The sequence below is a fragment of the Aethalodelphis obliquidens genome, unplaced genomic scaffold (assembly GCF_003676395.1).
Source record: "Aethalodelphis obliquidens isolate GAN/ISIS:26980383/991018 unplaced genomic scaffold, ASM367639v1 scaffold14, whole genome shotgun sequence".
Lineage (NCBI taxonomy): Eukaryota > Metazoa > Chordata > Mammalia > Artiodactyla > Delphinidae > Aethalodelphis > Aethalodelphis obliquidens.
The window spans coordinates 16,302,327-16,317,489 of record NW_020837958.1 but is presented as its reverse complement, the minus strand read 5'-3'; the positions used below and the strand labels follow the sequence as shown (position 1 = coordinate 16,317,489).

Below are 15,163 nucleotides of genomic sequence, written 5' to 3'. Positions count from 1 at the left end.
TTTGGATGGCCAGCCAGAAAGAGACAAAAATGCATTTCGGGTTGGGGCTGAAAGACAGATGATGAGTTAATAGGCATGAAATAAATAACTAAAACACAGTGAGTAGACACAGTGATTCAGAATGGGGGCATTTAGTTTTAAGAAAAAAGAAGTCATTAAATAAACTTTTCACACCTCTTCATTTTACAGATAAGAGAAGTAAGACCCAGATAGTGATAGAATCAGGATGAGAATTCATGTCTTTTCTATACCATGTAACTAACAGAGCTTGCAATGTAATAGTAATGATTAGAACCCATGACTTTAGGCTGGCAGTGTCATGAAGGAGGCATTAGATGAGGAGGTAACTATAAGCAAAAAGCTATTTCGGAAGCAGTTGTGATAATCCAAGCCCAAAGTTGTAGGGAAACAAAAGACAGAGCAAGAGGAGACATGTTTTATTATGCTCTTTTAGACTGGATATGAATATTTATGGTTACAGTAACCATGGGGCCAAGAAGAAAACTGGTGATGGTAGACGTAACACGCTGATATACTCTAACTCTAAGGATAGTATATTGGGCTTCCCTGGTGGCGCAGTGGTTGAGAGTCCGCCTGCGAATGCAGGGGATATGGGTTCGTGCCCCCGTCCGGGAAGATTCCACATGCCGCGGAGCGGCTGGGCCCGTGGGCCATGGCCGCTGAGCCTGCGCGTCCGGAGCCTGTGCTCCGCAACGGGACAGGCCACAACAGTGAGAGGCCCGCATAGAGAAAAAAAAAAAAAAAAGAAGGATATTATATTAAACTTGGAACCATATGTAAATATAAAGAGCAAAATGTACTTTTATCTGTAGATATTCTTTTCAAAAAGGCAAACAGGTTTCATAAACCTAGGGATAATCAAAAACTTATCTGGTATACTTTTGAAAATGAAGACAGTGTGTGTGCTATGTGGTAAGTGTTAGGTGCCCTCATAACAAATCATACACAGAAGAGCCATAGACAAATAAACCTTTCAAAAGTGGGCTGACGGTTTCTGACAGCAATATAAAGCCATCTTTCAGAGCCAGTAATTCAGTCAGGCCCATCTGAATCATTTCCTCCATAAATTGTCTTTAGTGGGAATGTAAGAAAAAGCACTAGTGAACTAATAATTATCTCCTCTTTGTCAACAGGGTGGCCCAGATTAGGAAAATGCCACCTTAAAATTAATTCCATCTTTTTTTTAATATACCTGAGATTATTCTGTTCTTTCATTTCTTAAAATATAGCACATTCGTGTATGATCTGTTTTTCTTCTGTACGTATGGATCCAGGAAGTATGATGATAAAGATAAATATGTACCTCAGAATTATTTTAGACTCTCTCTGTAAGTCTTTAAATCAAATATTTTGACCAAATTAACCACATTAGTCATTTATTTAATAGACTGGTAGATACAGATCTAGTCTATTTATTACGTTCCTCCACTTTAATAAGAAAAAATTATATAATGAATTAAATCATAAAGCTGCAAATTAAAAACTGGCCCATACTACAACTTCATATTAATAATGCAGCTGATGAAAATAAGTATCAATAACCTAAAGATGCCTAGTGCTAGGGACAAAGGTGACATTTTACATTTTTATTAACACTTGTAATTTTCTCCAGCTTGATTTCTTTTAGGCCAAGCCCAATTTCTTCTAAACCATGGGTCAGTGAGCTCATGCTGATTCTCATATGAATGATGGGCTTGATTTTGCAAAGATATCACCAACTATCAATACCTAGGTCTTGCTACCATTATGAACAACCTAGAATAGAACAGTGTGAATTTGAATGCATTATTTCCTTTAATTTCACTAAGTATGGCAATCCTGGACACCAACAGAATTGTGTATATTTGTGAAGCATTACATTTTTAAATGTTATTAATGTGGTAGTAACAAATAGTATAAAACAAGCAACTATTATTATACATATTTGTTATCTTTCTGTATTAAACTTCATAAGCAGAAAAAAAGAATACACTCCAAATGGTCTTAATAAGGTAAAGTTTTACATTTAGTAAATGATCTCTTATAACTAAATGTAAGTTTAAGAACAACAGGGTTTCACCAGAATATGATACATATCTGCTTTAGTAGCTTTTCTACATCTGCCCAAAGGAAAACAATATTATATTAATAAATCATAAGAGGCTTCTATTAGCTTGATAAATAAGTACATTTAAAATACAAGTTAGAAAAGGATTTGTTTAAATACTTTAAATAAGTCTTTGTCATACTATTCTAGTAATGTCTAATACAATTTTCATTTTTAAAAGATTTTGTTCGAAATTTAATCTTTGAAAATATTAATAACAGCTTACAGCAGGTAAACTATAAAATAACACTGGATGCTGTCTATTTAGTTTCTGGTTGAAAAAGCACAGCAGTACTTTAGTTCATTACCTTTGAAAAAAACAGTAACAAGATAATACAGCTGCCTCTGATTAAGATGTAAATTCTTTCTAATTAGAATGTAAATTCTTACATTTAAATGAAGACATCAATTGTCAGAATGCCATATGATATCTTATTCCACCTTGCCTGAATGAAGCCCTCACTGCTCATCTATGGCACTAAAATAGTTTTGCAATCCCTTTGTTCTCTGATTCTTGTAATATTCTCTCTTCATGTTCCCTTTTCACATTGCTTTTGTTTGTTTTCCCCCTTGCATCTGATATTGTTGTGCCTTGGGATTTTGCAGAAATTTGGAATGAAAATTGAGTTCAGTCAGTGCCAGTATTTGCTTGTGCCTCAATTACTTCTGCTGAATTTTCTTCAATGCAAATCAGGCAGGTTGCACAAAGTGGTGCATGTATTTGAAATAATTAATTTTCCGTAAAATGATGGATCAAGTCCAATCAACCTTCATGAAATCTAAATAATAGAACAGAGAATTAGAAATTAATTAACACTTTGTGTTGTTAATACTTTACAGTATAAACTACCAATAGTAAGTTTTACTATTGATTCTAACTTTTTCTTTATTAAATGTTGATGAAAACCTTCTGTCTCAATCATTTCTTGCCAGAAATATGCTAACAAGGAATCCTGTATCAATAACATTGAAGCAAAACTTTCAAAGATTCCGTCAACAATTACCCAGTGAATTGAATTATTCGTGCTTCTCTTTACTGAGCAACAGTGAAAGTTTTATCTTGAATAATGTGCACTAATTTACTGTTATATTAGATGAGGCCATGAGCCTTTGAGCATAGTATCATATCTTTTACATCATGTTTCTTCAACCAAAAGAGGTAGAACTTTAAAGGCAAAACCAACTCAACCAGCTTAACAGTGCTAGGAAAGGAGAAACGTAGAAATTGAAAGAATGCTTTACAGATTAGAAGGGTGCCTCCCTTGTTTTTTTTAACTTTTTATAATAGAAAATTTCAAACATATACAAAAGTAGAAACTAATATAATGCACCCTTATGTGCCCATCAACCATCATCAGTCATCAAGGAACTAACAGGGAAACAAAACATACAAACCTGAAATACTAATGAATAACATGCAAATGAGAGAGAATAATGCGCATTAGAAGCTAAAATGCAGGTGGAGAATGAGTGCTATGGATACTTAGAGAAGGAGATTAGTTTGTGCTGAATGGACAGAGAAGAAGAGAAAGAACATTCCAGGCAGAGTGGAGATGGCATAAGAAAAGACTTAGAAATGAACATAGTCTGTGATAGTATACAAGAGATTGGCATGCTTTGATCAGAAGTTTCATGTTTGTATGTAAAAGTACTTAAGTTTGGTAAGATGGAAGGATTTGAGAGCTAGGCAATGCAGTTTCCTACTTATTAGCCAAAGAAGTATTTTAGGCTTTGGAATGACAGCTTCCAAAATACCTTCTCCTTGTCCAAACAAAAATTTTTCCTCTTGTAATTTAAATTCTTTCCTTATTCTTTGCTCATCATGTTCACAAATAGGACGACTTTTCTGGTGACTAAAGAATGAATTGCAAAGAAAAAATTTTCTTGTCTCTAAAGTAGCTAATTAAAAACAAATGTTAGTAATAAACCTGTAATGATTTGACTATGTTGCATTTTACTTGACTTCTCTACCCAGTATAATCAAGAGAAATATCACTGTTGTTATTCATACAGTCACTTGAAAGTTGTTTAAAATCACAATATAATTGTTTTTGCACAATTCCAAATTTGTGGTATTTTTAACATACACTATTGCTTTACCATAGTTGTAAAAAAATTACCACACATTTAGTGGCTTAAACAATACAGATTTTTTTGTTTGTTTGTTTGTTTTTTGTGGTACGCAGGCCTCTCACTGTTGTGGCTTCTGCCGTTGCGGAGCACAGGCTCCGGACGCGCAGACTCAGCAGCCATGGCGCACAGGCCCAGTCGCTCCGCGGCATGTGGGATCTTCCCGGACCGGGGCACGAACCCGCACCCCGCGCATCGGCAGGTGGACTCTCGACCACCGCGCCACCAGGGAAGCCCCAGATGTTTTTTTTTTTTTTTTACAGTTCTGGAAGACAGAAATCCAAAATGCATCTTACAGAGCTAAAATCAAGGAATCAGGAGGGCTGAGTTCCTTCTGGAGGCTCTAGAGGAGAATCCATCTCCTTGCCTTTTCCAGCTTCTAGTGGCCACTTGCATTCCTTGGCTCATGACCCCATTTCTCCATCTTCAAAACCAGCAACACTGGACTGAGTCCTTCTTATACTGCCATCTCTCTTCTACTTCTCTCTTTCACTTTTGAGGGTGCTTGTGATTACATTGGGCTCACTGGGAGAAACCTGGGTAATCTCCCTATTTTAAGGTCAACTGATTAGTAACCTTAATTCCCCTTTGTCACATAAAGTTACATATTACAGATTCCAGGGATTAGGATATAGACTTTATTCTGTCTACCATACATTTCTTTCATATTTGCTCATCAGTAGATAGACCATAGAGTTTGATAGACCATAGAGACAGAACCATTTCTTTGGCTCAGAAAAGAATTCTTTCTATGATTTAAAATAAACTAACACTTATCATTTTAGCTGACTTTGAGAAAAAGAAAAAATCTCAACAATTGCACAACCAAATATAAGCACTTTTATAGTAAAATCAGTCATTGTAGACATGGCCCAAAAATTATGTTTCAAAGAAGTGAGTAAGAAGGTGGCATTTTTTGAGTACTTACTATGTGGAATTATAATTAATATTTTAGAGATATCATTGCCTTTTAATCTTTTTTTTTTTTTTTTTTTGGCCACATCACACGGCATGTGGAATCTTAGTCCCCCAACCAGGGATCTAACCTGCACCCTCGGCATTGGAAGCACACCGTCTTAACCACTGGACTGCCAGGGAAGTCCTATTGCCTTTTAATCTTTAAACACCCCTATAGGGGCTTCCCTGGTGGTGCAGTGGTTGAGAGTCTGCCTGCCGATGCAGGGGACACGGGTTCGTGCCCCGGTATGGGAAGATCCCACATGCCGCAGAGCGGCTGGGCCCGTGAGCCATGGCCACTGAGCCTGAGCGTCTGGAGCCTGTGCTCCGTAACGGGAGAGGCCACAACAGTGAGAGGCCCGCGTACCACAAAAACAAAACAAAAAAAAAAACACCCCTATAATTAACTGTATTTTCCTTTTAGTAAGGAAGCTGAAGCTGGAAGACTTTAGCTGACTTCCCAGATGACACACAGAGAGACCCCACAGCCTTTGTACTACACCATGCTGAATTCTATAAAGCATCAGTTGTATCCATCAATCAAAAAACACTTTTTCAATATTGATTAGGATCAAGGCACTCAAAGCATTATGGAATCAACAAGCAAGTAGGAGCTATAATCTCTGCCTTCAAAGAATTTGCAATCTAGTTGTAGAAATAAGGCAAAAACACATGGGGACTTCCCTGGTGGCGCAGTGGTTGAGAGTCCGCCTGCCAATGCAGGGGACACAGGTTCGTGCCCCGGTCCGGGAAGATCCCACATGCCGCGGAGCCTGCGCGTCCGGTGCCTGTGCTCCGCAGCGGGAGAGGCCACAGCAGTGAGAGGCCTGCGTACCGGAAAAAAAAAAAAACAAAACATGGGAAAGTAGTATAGCAGAGTGTTTTAAGCATGCATTTGGACAGCCTTGGTTTAGAACCCTTGCTCTTTTACTGCTTAATCTTTTACTACAAGGGAGACTTGGTTTCCTTTCCTGCCTCATAGGGTTGTTACACAGATTAACTATACGTGAAATTACTTAGCCCAGGATCTGGCACATAACAAGCACTGAGTAAATGATAGCTGCTTTTTTTTTTTTTTTTTTTTTTTGCGGTATACGGGCCTCTCACTGCTGTGGCCTCTCCCGGTGCGGAGCACAGGTTCCGGACGCGCTGGCTCAGCGGCCATGGCTCACAGGCCTAGCCGCTCTGCGGCATGTGGGATCTTCCCGAACCGGGGCACGAACCCGTTTCCCCCGCATCGGCAGGCGGACTCTCAACCACTGCGCCACCAGGGAAGCCCTAGCTGCTATTATTGTAATAAAAGTCTAACAGTGCAAGGACTGAGTTAATGATTACTGAGTCAGGCGATATAGGATTTCAGCAGAAGGAAAGCTAATTGTCAAATGAGTGATTTCATGTTAAACTCGCAGGTATATATACAGGGATTTCTTGTATTTATGAATATCATGAATGGCAGTACAGTGTAGTGGTTGAGTGCCCTGGCTCTGGAAAAGAATGCCTAGTTTCAAATTTCATCTCTACTAATTTGTCTGTGCCTCAGTTTCCTCATTTGTAAAATGGAGATGAATACAGTACCTACATCATAGAGCTAATAAGAGGACTAAATGAATATGCAAAATGCTTAGAAGAGTATCTGGCATATAATAAGTGCCACATAAGTGTTATTATTAGTATAAGGATACACCTTGTATAGCCCATCCTCAGTGATCCATTGCAGTTGACAGTGATGGTGAAGAATACATGTGGTCTCACTTTCCCACAGCCATATAGGTGATTTGCACAGCTGGACAGCATCACCAGTAGAATGACATTGTACAAGGACACATCATGTGCCTGCAATGTACCTAGCAATATGTTCTGAGTATTACAAAATGACAAACACTCTCAATTTCTATAAACTTCCTTGCCTAGATGAGGAGACAAACTGATGGTAGATGAAATAGAGACTGAATGCTAAAATGAGGGTGAACTTACTCCACCTGCAGTAGGAAGTCAGAGAAAAGAGCAATCATTACAGATCCTATCACCTTACTAGAGAAAGTAGGACTTGAACTAGGCCTGGAATAATGGGTGGGATTTTAATTGACTGGTGAGAAGATAATGGACAATTCTGAATATAAGACTGGAGTCTCATGCGTATTTGTTCTAACCTTTCTCCCCACCTTTTAAATAAATAGCTGCAAATGAAAGGAAAAAGTGAATGAGGAGGCCAGGAATGCCATAAACCCATGAAACCATAAATAAATGCTTGTCCTACTGAAGGGATTTAAAAATAAGGGATCTGTGGATAAAATTTAGGGGTTCCAGGAACTTGGGTGGAAGAGAAATTTACATCTTTATTTTCACTTACCTCTCACTGAAATTTAGTATTTTCCTAATTATGAATATAGGCAGCAAGCCACAGTAGCATTGGCAATAACCAAGGCTTCATTATTAGAAATCACAGATTTTTACATATGAGTTTACATATGTTTATAACTATGCAGATATCTCAGAATATCATTTATACTCCTCTCCTTTCCTAGATATTAATCCCACTGCTATTCTTGTTATTTAAGAGTTAATTTTTTTAAAGCAGATATTGCTAGATCAAAGATGTTTATTATTTGATAACATTTAAATACAATTTGTTTCCTTTATAATCTAATGTATTTTATTTTTTACATTTAAAATCATTATTCTGAAAAGGAGTTCACTGGCTTTACCACATTGCCAAAGGAATCCATGGCACTGAGATAGTGCTTCTATTTATGGACCTGAAAATATATTAGTTTTCTTGGTAACCATATCCATAGTTGACTCATTGAGCTTGCAATCAACCAAAATTCCTTTTTTGCGTGTTAGTTTAGGCTATATTTATTCCCTAATGTTGGCAACTAGCATTACTACCCAGCCAGTGTCTAGAACTACTTGACAAATATCATGAAATTCTTAGAGCAACATTTTATAAAAATTTCTGCATACCTAAATATAGAACTTGATATTAACTACCTGAGGTGATATCTTATAAGGTATTTCCTTATGCAGATATAGATGCCAAACAAAATTTATATAGTTCTTTGTTTCTAGTTTTATTGAGATATAATTGACATATAACATTGTATTAGTTTAAGTTATACAATATAATGATTTGATAGATATGTTTATTGCAAAATGATTACCACACAAGTTTAGTTAATATCCTTCACCTCACAGTTACAGTTTTTTTTTCTTTTGATGTGAATTTTAAGATCTACTCTCTTGGCAACTTTCAAATATACAATACAGTATTGTTAACTCTAGTCACTATGCTGTCCACTACATCCCAGAACTTATCTATCTTATAACTGGAAGTTTGTACCTTTGGCCACATTCACCCATTTCCCCTCACCCCTTGCCTCTGACAATCACCAATCTGTTCTCTGTTTCTATAAGTTCAGTTATTTTAGATTCCACATATAAGTGAGATCATACAGTATTTGTCTTTATCTGACTCATTTCACTTAGCATAATGCCATCAAGGTCTATTCATGTCACAAATGGCAGAATTTTCTTCTTTTTATGGCTTAATAATATTCCTTTATGTATATATGCCACATGTTCTTCATTCATTCATCCATCAGTGGACATTTAGGTTGTTTCCATGTCTTGGCTATTGTTTAAAAAAACAAAAAATGCTGCAGTGAACATGGAGGTAAAGATATCTCTTCAAAATAGTAACTTCATTTCATTCCAATATATATCCAGAAATGGAATTGCTGGATCATGTGGTACCTCAATATTTTATTTTTTGAGGGAACTCCATACTGTTTTCCATAGTGACTACATGAATTTATATTCCCACCTACAGTGTACAAGAGTTCCCTTTTCTCCACATCCTCGCCAATCTCTTATCTTTTTGATGACAGCCATTCTAATAGGTGTGATGTGGTATCTCATTGTGGTTTTGATTTGCATTTCCCTGATGTTGAGCACATTTTCATGTACCTGTTGGCCATTCGTATGTCTTGTTTGGAAAAGTGTCTATTCAGTTCCTCTACCCATTTTTCAACAGAATATTGTTTTTTTGCTATTGAGTTGTATGAGTTCTTTCTATTTTTTTGAATATTAACCCTCTGTCAGATATATGATTTGCAAATATTTTCTTCCATTCTGTAGGTTGCCTTTTAATTTTTTTGATGATTTCCTTTTCTGTGCAGAAGTTTTTGGTTTAATGGAGTCCCACTTGTTTATTCTTGCATTAATTGCCTTTGCTTTTTGGTGTCAAATCCAAAAAATCATTGTCAAGACTAATGTCAAGGAGCTTACCCCGTATGTTTTCTTTTAGGAGTTTTATAGTTTCAGGTCTTAAATTCAAGTCTTTAATCCATTTTGTTGATTTTGTGTATGGCATAAGATAAGGGACCAGTTGCATATTTTGCATGTGACTCTCCAGTTTTCCCAGGACCTTTTATCGAAGAGACTCTCTTTTCCCCATTGCACATTCTTGGCTCCTTTATCAAAAATTATTGACCATAAGTGTATGGGTTTATTTCTGGACTTTCTGTTCTGTTCCATTGATCTTTGTGTCTGTTTTTATGCCAATACCATAATGTTTTGATTACTATAGCTTTGCAATATAGTTTGAAATCAGGAAATGTGATGCATCCAGCTTTGTGGTTCTTTCTCAAGATTACTTTGACTACTTAGGGTCTTTTGTGGTTTAATACAAATTTAGGATTGTTTGCTCTGTTTCTCTGAAGTATGCTATTGGAATTTTGGTAGAGATTGCACTGAATCTGTAGATTGCTTTGGGTAGGATGGACATTTTAACAATATTAAGTTTTCCAATCCATGAACATAGAGAGTATCTTTCCATTTCTTTGTATCTTCTTCAGTTTCCTTCTTCAATGTTTATACTTTTCAGTGTATAGCTCTTTCACCTCCTTGATTAAATTTATCCCTAGGTATTTATTCTTTTTGATGCAATTGTAAATAGGATTTTTTTTAAATTTCTCTTTCTGATAACTCATTCTTAGTGTATAAAAATGCAACTGACTTCTATATATTGTTTTTGTATCCAGCAATTTTACTGAATTCATTTATAGAACATTCTAACAGTTTTTTGGTAAATTCTTGAGGATTCTCTATATATAATATCGTGTCATCTGAAAATAGAGACAGTTTTACTTTCTCCTTTTTGATTTGGGTGCCTTATATTCCTTTTTCTTGCCCAACTGCTCTGGCTAAGACTTCCAGTACTATATTGAGTAAAAGTGGCAAGAGTAGACATCCTTGTCTTGTTCCAATCTTAGAGGAAACACTTTTCACTTTTCACCATTGAGTATGATGTCATATATGCCCTTTATTTTGTTTAAGTATGCTCCCTCTATACCTACTTTGTTGAGAGTTCTTTTTATCATGAATGGATGTTGAATTTTATTACATGCTTTTTCTGTATCTATTGAAATGATCATATGATTTTTATCCTTCATTTTGTTAGTGTGGTGTATCACATTGATTAATTTGTGGATGTTGAATCATCCTTGCATCCCTGAAATAAATCCCACTTGATCCTGGGATTGTATGATCCTTTTAATGTATTTAGTATCTGCAGATATCCTGCCAAACAAAAATTATATATTCTTTTTTAAAACAGTGGTACTTTTTGGTTTGTTTTGTAGTGTAGGAGATAGAGAAGGGCTGTTCTGGTTATTATTGCTGTGTAACAAACCACCCCAAAACTTAGTGATGTAAAAAAATAATTTGATTACATCCAAGGTTTCTGTGCGTCAGGAATTTGAACGGGACACAGCAGTTATGCTCCATATATGCACTGTGCCATGATGTCTAGGTTCTCTCTCAGCTGGAAAAATTTGATAACTAAAGGTAGGAATCAACTAGGAGCATTTTCACTCACATGTCTAATGGTACATGCTGGCCGTCAGCTGGGACTACAGTTGAGGCTGTCCTTTGGAGCACCTGTCTGTAGTCTTTCCATGTAACCTAGGCTTCCTCATGACTTGGTAGCCTCTTCTTACCTGGTGGCTGAACTGATCAGATGGCAGCTCAGAACTCCAAAAGCAAATGTCCTAGAAAACAAGGTAGAAGCTGCCTGGCCTTTATGACCCATCATAAAGGATTACATCTGCCATACTCTATTGAGAAACAGTCACAAGGCCACCCAGATTCAGGGAGAGAAGAATTAAACCTGCCTCTTGATCACACAGATACAAGATCACATTGTACAGGAGCATGTGGAATGGGTGATGTTGTGCAGTTATCTTTGGAAAATATAATCTGCACCTGTAAGCGGGTGCAAAATTGTGGTAGTTTAAAGTATTTGAACCCGTGGTCTGCAGCGACACAGTTTTTGTGGAATGATTATAGATGAAATGTCATTTGTCTAAATAACTCAGATTTGAAGTTGAGTTTTATAATTGCTATCTATTATCCTAGTAACAAAATTTCTCAATTTAGTAGGGTTGGGGGAAGTGTCTGTCTCTTTTCCAAATTTGAAATTTTTGTTTTTCCAAAAAGTGTAGCTATCTGTGTTTATCAGCAGAAGGTCTGAAAACCACAAGTGTTATCTGACACATATAATAATGACAGAGGTAAAAAATGTTCCATATTTTCTCCACTAAAAGTTTTGATGTATAAAGGAACCATAAGGGTGCATTGTACAGTGTGTGGATTATATCACAGTATTTCTTTTTAAGAAAAGGAACCATATGTAAATATTGAATTCTAGCTAATGATATTACATGCCAAAGTGATTAGAGGTAAAGTGTACTGGTGTCTGCAATTTACTTTAAAATTCACCAAATATAAGATGGATTGGTAGGTAGATAGATGTTTAGAAAGGTGACAAAGCAAGTGTATAAAAAGATTAATTGTACACTATAGGTGGTGTGTATATGAGTGTTCTCTTAAAAAAATTCTTTCAACTTTTCTATATGTTTGAACCTTTCACAATAAAACATTGGGAAAAATCAGGACACACCACTACACAATCACTTGGATGACCTTAAAAAGTTTGGGTTTTTTGTCTTTTTCAAGTATTCTCTTCATTAAAAGTTCTGACATAGTTTTGATGAAATGGGTTGTTATATTAACTACTACATCACCATTTTTATTCAAGTAATTGGATAATTACTTGGTAATAGAGAAAGGAGAAGGGAAGAGTTAGACAGAAAACCTCAGCACAGTTCTGTGACTGCAAAGTCAGAAACATTCAAGACAAATAATTACAATTAACACAATTTGCCACTGGAAAAACTAAGTCTCTGAACTTAATGTATAAACAGAGTATAGTCTCCATTTCACATGCTGTTTGCCCTGCTAAAATCTTACACCTCTTTTTTCTCTCCAGGCCATTACTTTTGATTTTTTTCGTTCTCTTTGACCTCAGCAATATGTTCCCTGTTTACATTATTCATGGAATCACGAAGGGTCACCCTTGTCTGTCCAATCCCAAAACAGTTTGGCACTTTTTCAAATTGTTTTGCTTGAGTTGTACTGAAGTGGTAACCCGCTGACGCAGGCACACAGTCCAGCTACTCTTGTGCTCTAGTCAGGCCAAAAAAACAAAAAGATAAAATGAATGAAAGTGTCTTTCAGTTGCTAAGCAAAGGAATAGTTGGTAAGGAACAATAAAACTTTATAATTTTTTAAGTCCTTTGGTAAAATGTGGACTCACTGAGACATTTATACCTTAACCGAGAATAGTACTAATTAATCAATTGAGGTCATTGAGAACAACTGAAGGTTTAAAATGCCCTTCTTAAGTGTCCACCAGTGACTGGTACCAACCATGACATGCTGTGCAAAACCCTTGCACTTAAGAAACATAAGTAACATAGCTAGGAAGAAAAGTTGGAGAGAACACCAGGACATGAGCAGATTCACACTGCAAGATAAAGCAAAAGGAAGGTAAGTGCCAAGGACCAGATGGAATGAAATCATGTTCCCCCTGGCTCTCTTGCCCAGCCTGAGAAGCCAGGCCAGGGAGTTTGTGATCACGGTACAGGAATGGGGACTATTGCTCAGTGCTAAGCTGCCCCATCTGTCAGAATTGCTATTGTATATGCTGCTTACTCCCAATTTTGTATTTAGTCATAGATTCTTATCTGAAGCTTGGTGGCTTTGGAAGCTGACTCATATTTTGTTCTGCTTAAGACTTTGACTTCCAAGTACACAGTCAGGCTTTGTTTGCCCAGTTTTGTTGTTTACGTGGTTGAATGCTGTCCCCAGAAAGATGTACTCTGGAGCTAGTATGAAGTCAATGACTTGCCTTCAGCATTCATAAGGAAGTTCTGAAGTTTCTGTTTCAAGACTGTGACATGTCAGCATGTGCAACTCTAGTCTGATGCCAAATGCCTTACACCAACAGGCTTCTTTCGATCTTGGTGTGCAAGATTTTCCTTGTGGCTATTAACCTGTTGCCATTAAGAGAAAAAGAAAATTATAAGACTATGGTCTGTAACATAGGTTGTAGGCACAAATATAATTAGAACTGTAACACAAGACTGCTTTTGGTTTGTTAGTATTTTTAAGTATGTTGGCTTTTTTTTTTCTTTTTTTTTAATCTGTTTTCTAAAACTGTGCGTTCAACTCCTGATTTTCCATTCAGTCCAAGATGATGCTTCCTGACTGCTCAGCTGGAATCTGGATTTGCCTTCTTTCATTTGGTACACTTTTGAACCAGTGGCAAGTCTTCTTGTGGGGAATATTTGGGGTAGCAAATTCTAATTTGGCAGCGTCCTAAGGACATTAATCAATCAGAAAATATAAATGAGCAAATCATTTCTCAGATGAAATGGTTCGATTGAGAATACTATTGAATACTATTGAAATAAAAACATCCAAATGTTGACCAAACTAAAAACACATGTACAATTCATAAGATCCAGGGTACTATTGGTTTTGTTTTTAGATGCCTTTATTAGGCTTGATCTTTTTTTTTTTTTTTTTTGCGGTACGCGGGCCTCTCACTGTTGTGGCCTCTCCCGTTGCGGAGCACAGGCTCCAGACGCGCAGGCTCAGCGGCCATGGCTCACGGGCCCAGCGGCTCTGCGGCATGTGGGATCTTCCCGGACCGGGGCACGAATCCGTGTCCCCTGCATCGGCAGGCGGACTCTCAACCACTGCGCCACCAGGGAAGCCGTATTAGGCTTGATCTTTAAGCCTTTATAATTTAAGTAATTGGCAGTAACTTATCAACTGTTTTAATGCTAATCAGTTCATTTTACTACTTGCTCCCTGACTGATGGCAGAGCCCTCTCCATTGCCTTCCTCACTTTTATTATATGCTTCCATTATACGTTGTTGTGGAAAATATTGATTCAAATTTTGGGTGAAAAATTATAAGTGTAATTTATATCGTTATCATGATATAAACATACATAGTACTCAGATATTTAAATAACTGAAATATTCCTCAGATAAAAAGCACACTTATCCTGGTTGGCCATTGGTAATAAGAGAAGACCTCCCACAGGAAACTTTTTTAAATGTTATTTATTTTTGTTGTTGTTTGTTTTCAGTGCTCATTCTTTTGTCCAAAGCGCTAATGATTAAGACTTGAGAATTCAGGAAAGAGACAATACTTGATTTCTGCCAAATGGATTGAAGAGAATGGTAATCTTGAAAATATTAAGCTAGTATGAGTTTTTGAGTAATTCGTTTTAAAATTCATGTATGGTGTTTACCGTTACCATTGTCTGTATTCAGATAGTTTAATCGCCCGCCATCTGTGACTTCTCAGTGATAATGCCTAGTAAAAGAGCCTATTTTAAAAACCTTCTATGGAAGAAAGTAAGCCTTGCAGACAGGACAGGCTACACAATTTGTGAAGCCCAAGGAAATTGGAAATGTGGAGCCCCTTGTTCAAAAAAACCGGAAAAAGTGCCATTAAAGGTACTAAAATATGAATCTTTTTTTTCTTTCTTCCATGGTCTGTCTCTCAGCTTGTAGTGGTGTTTGCATTTGCTAGGTTGGGTCATGTTCCTT

The 15,163-nt window shown here is 36.8% G+C and overlaps 1 protein-coding gene across 4 annotated transcripts in view; it reads left to right on the top strand.

Moving 5' to 3' along the window:
• The window catches only part of ELP4 (elongator acetyltransferase complex subunit 4), a 226,466-nt gene that overhangs the window by 164,317 nt on the left and 46,986 nt on the right, over positions 1-15,163 (top strand). Inside the window, exon 10 of one of the 4 annotated variants that reach the window (XR_003434500.1) lies at positions 14,698-14,791. The exons of the other annotated variants lie outside the window; for them this stretch is intronic. The gene's annotated coding sequence lies outside the window, so the exon portion shown is untranslated. The remainder of the gene's footprint in view (positions 1-14,697; positions 14,792-15,163) is intronic. 4 annotated transcript variants of the gene reach the window in all.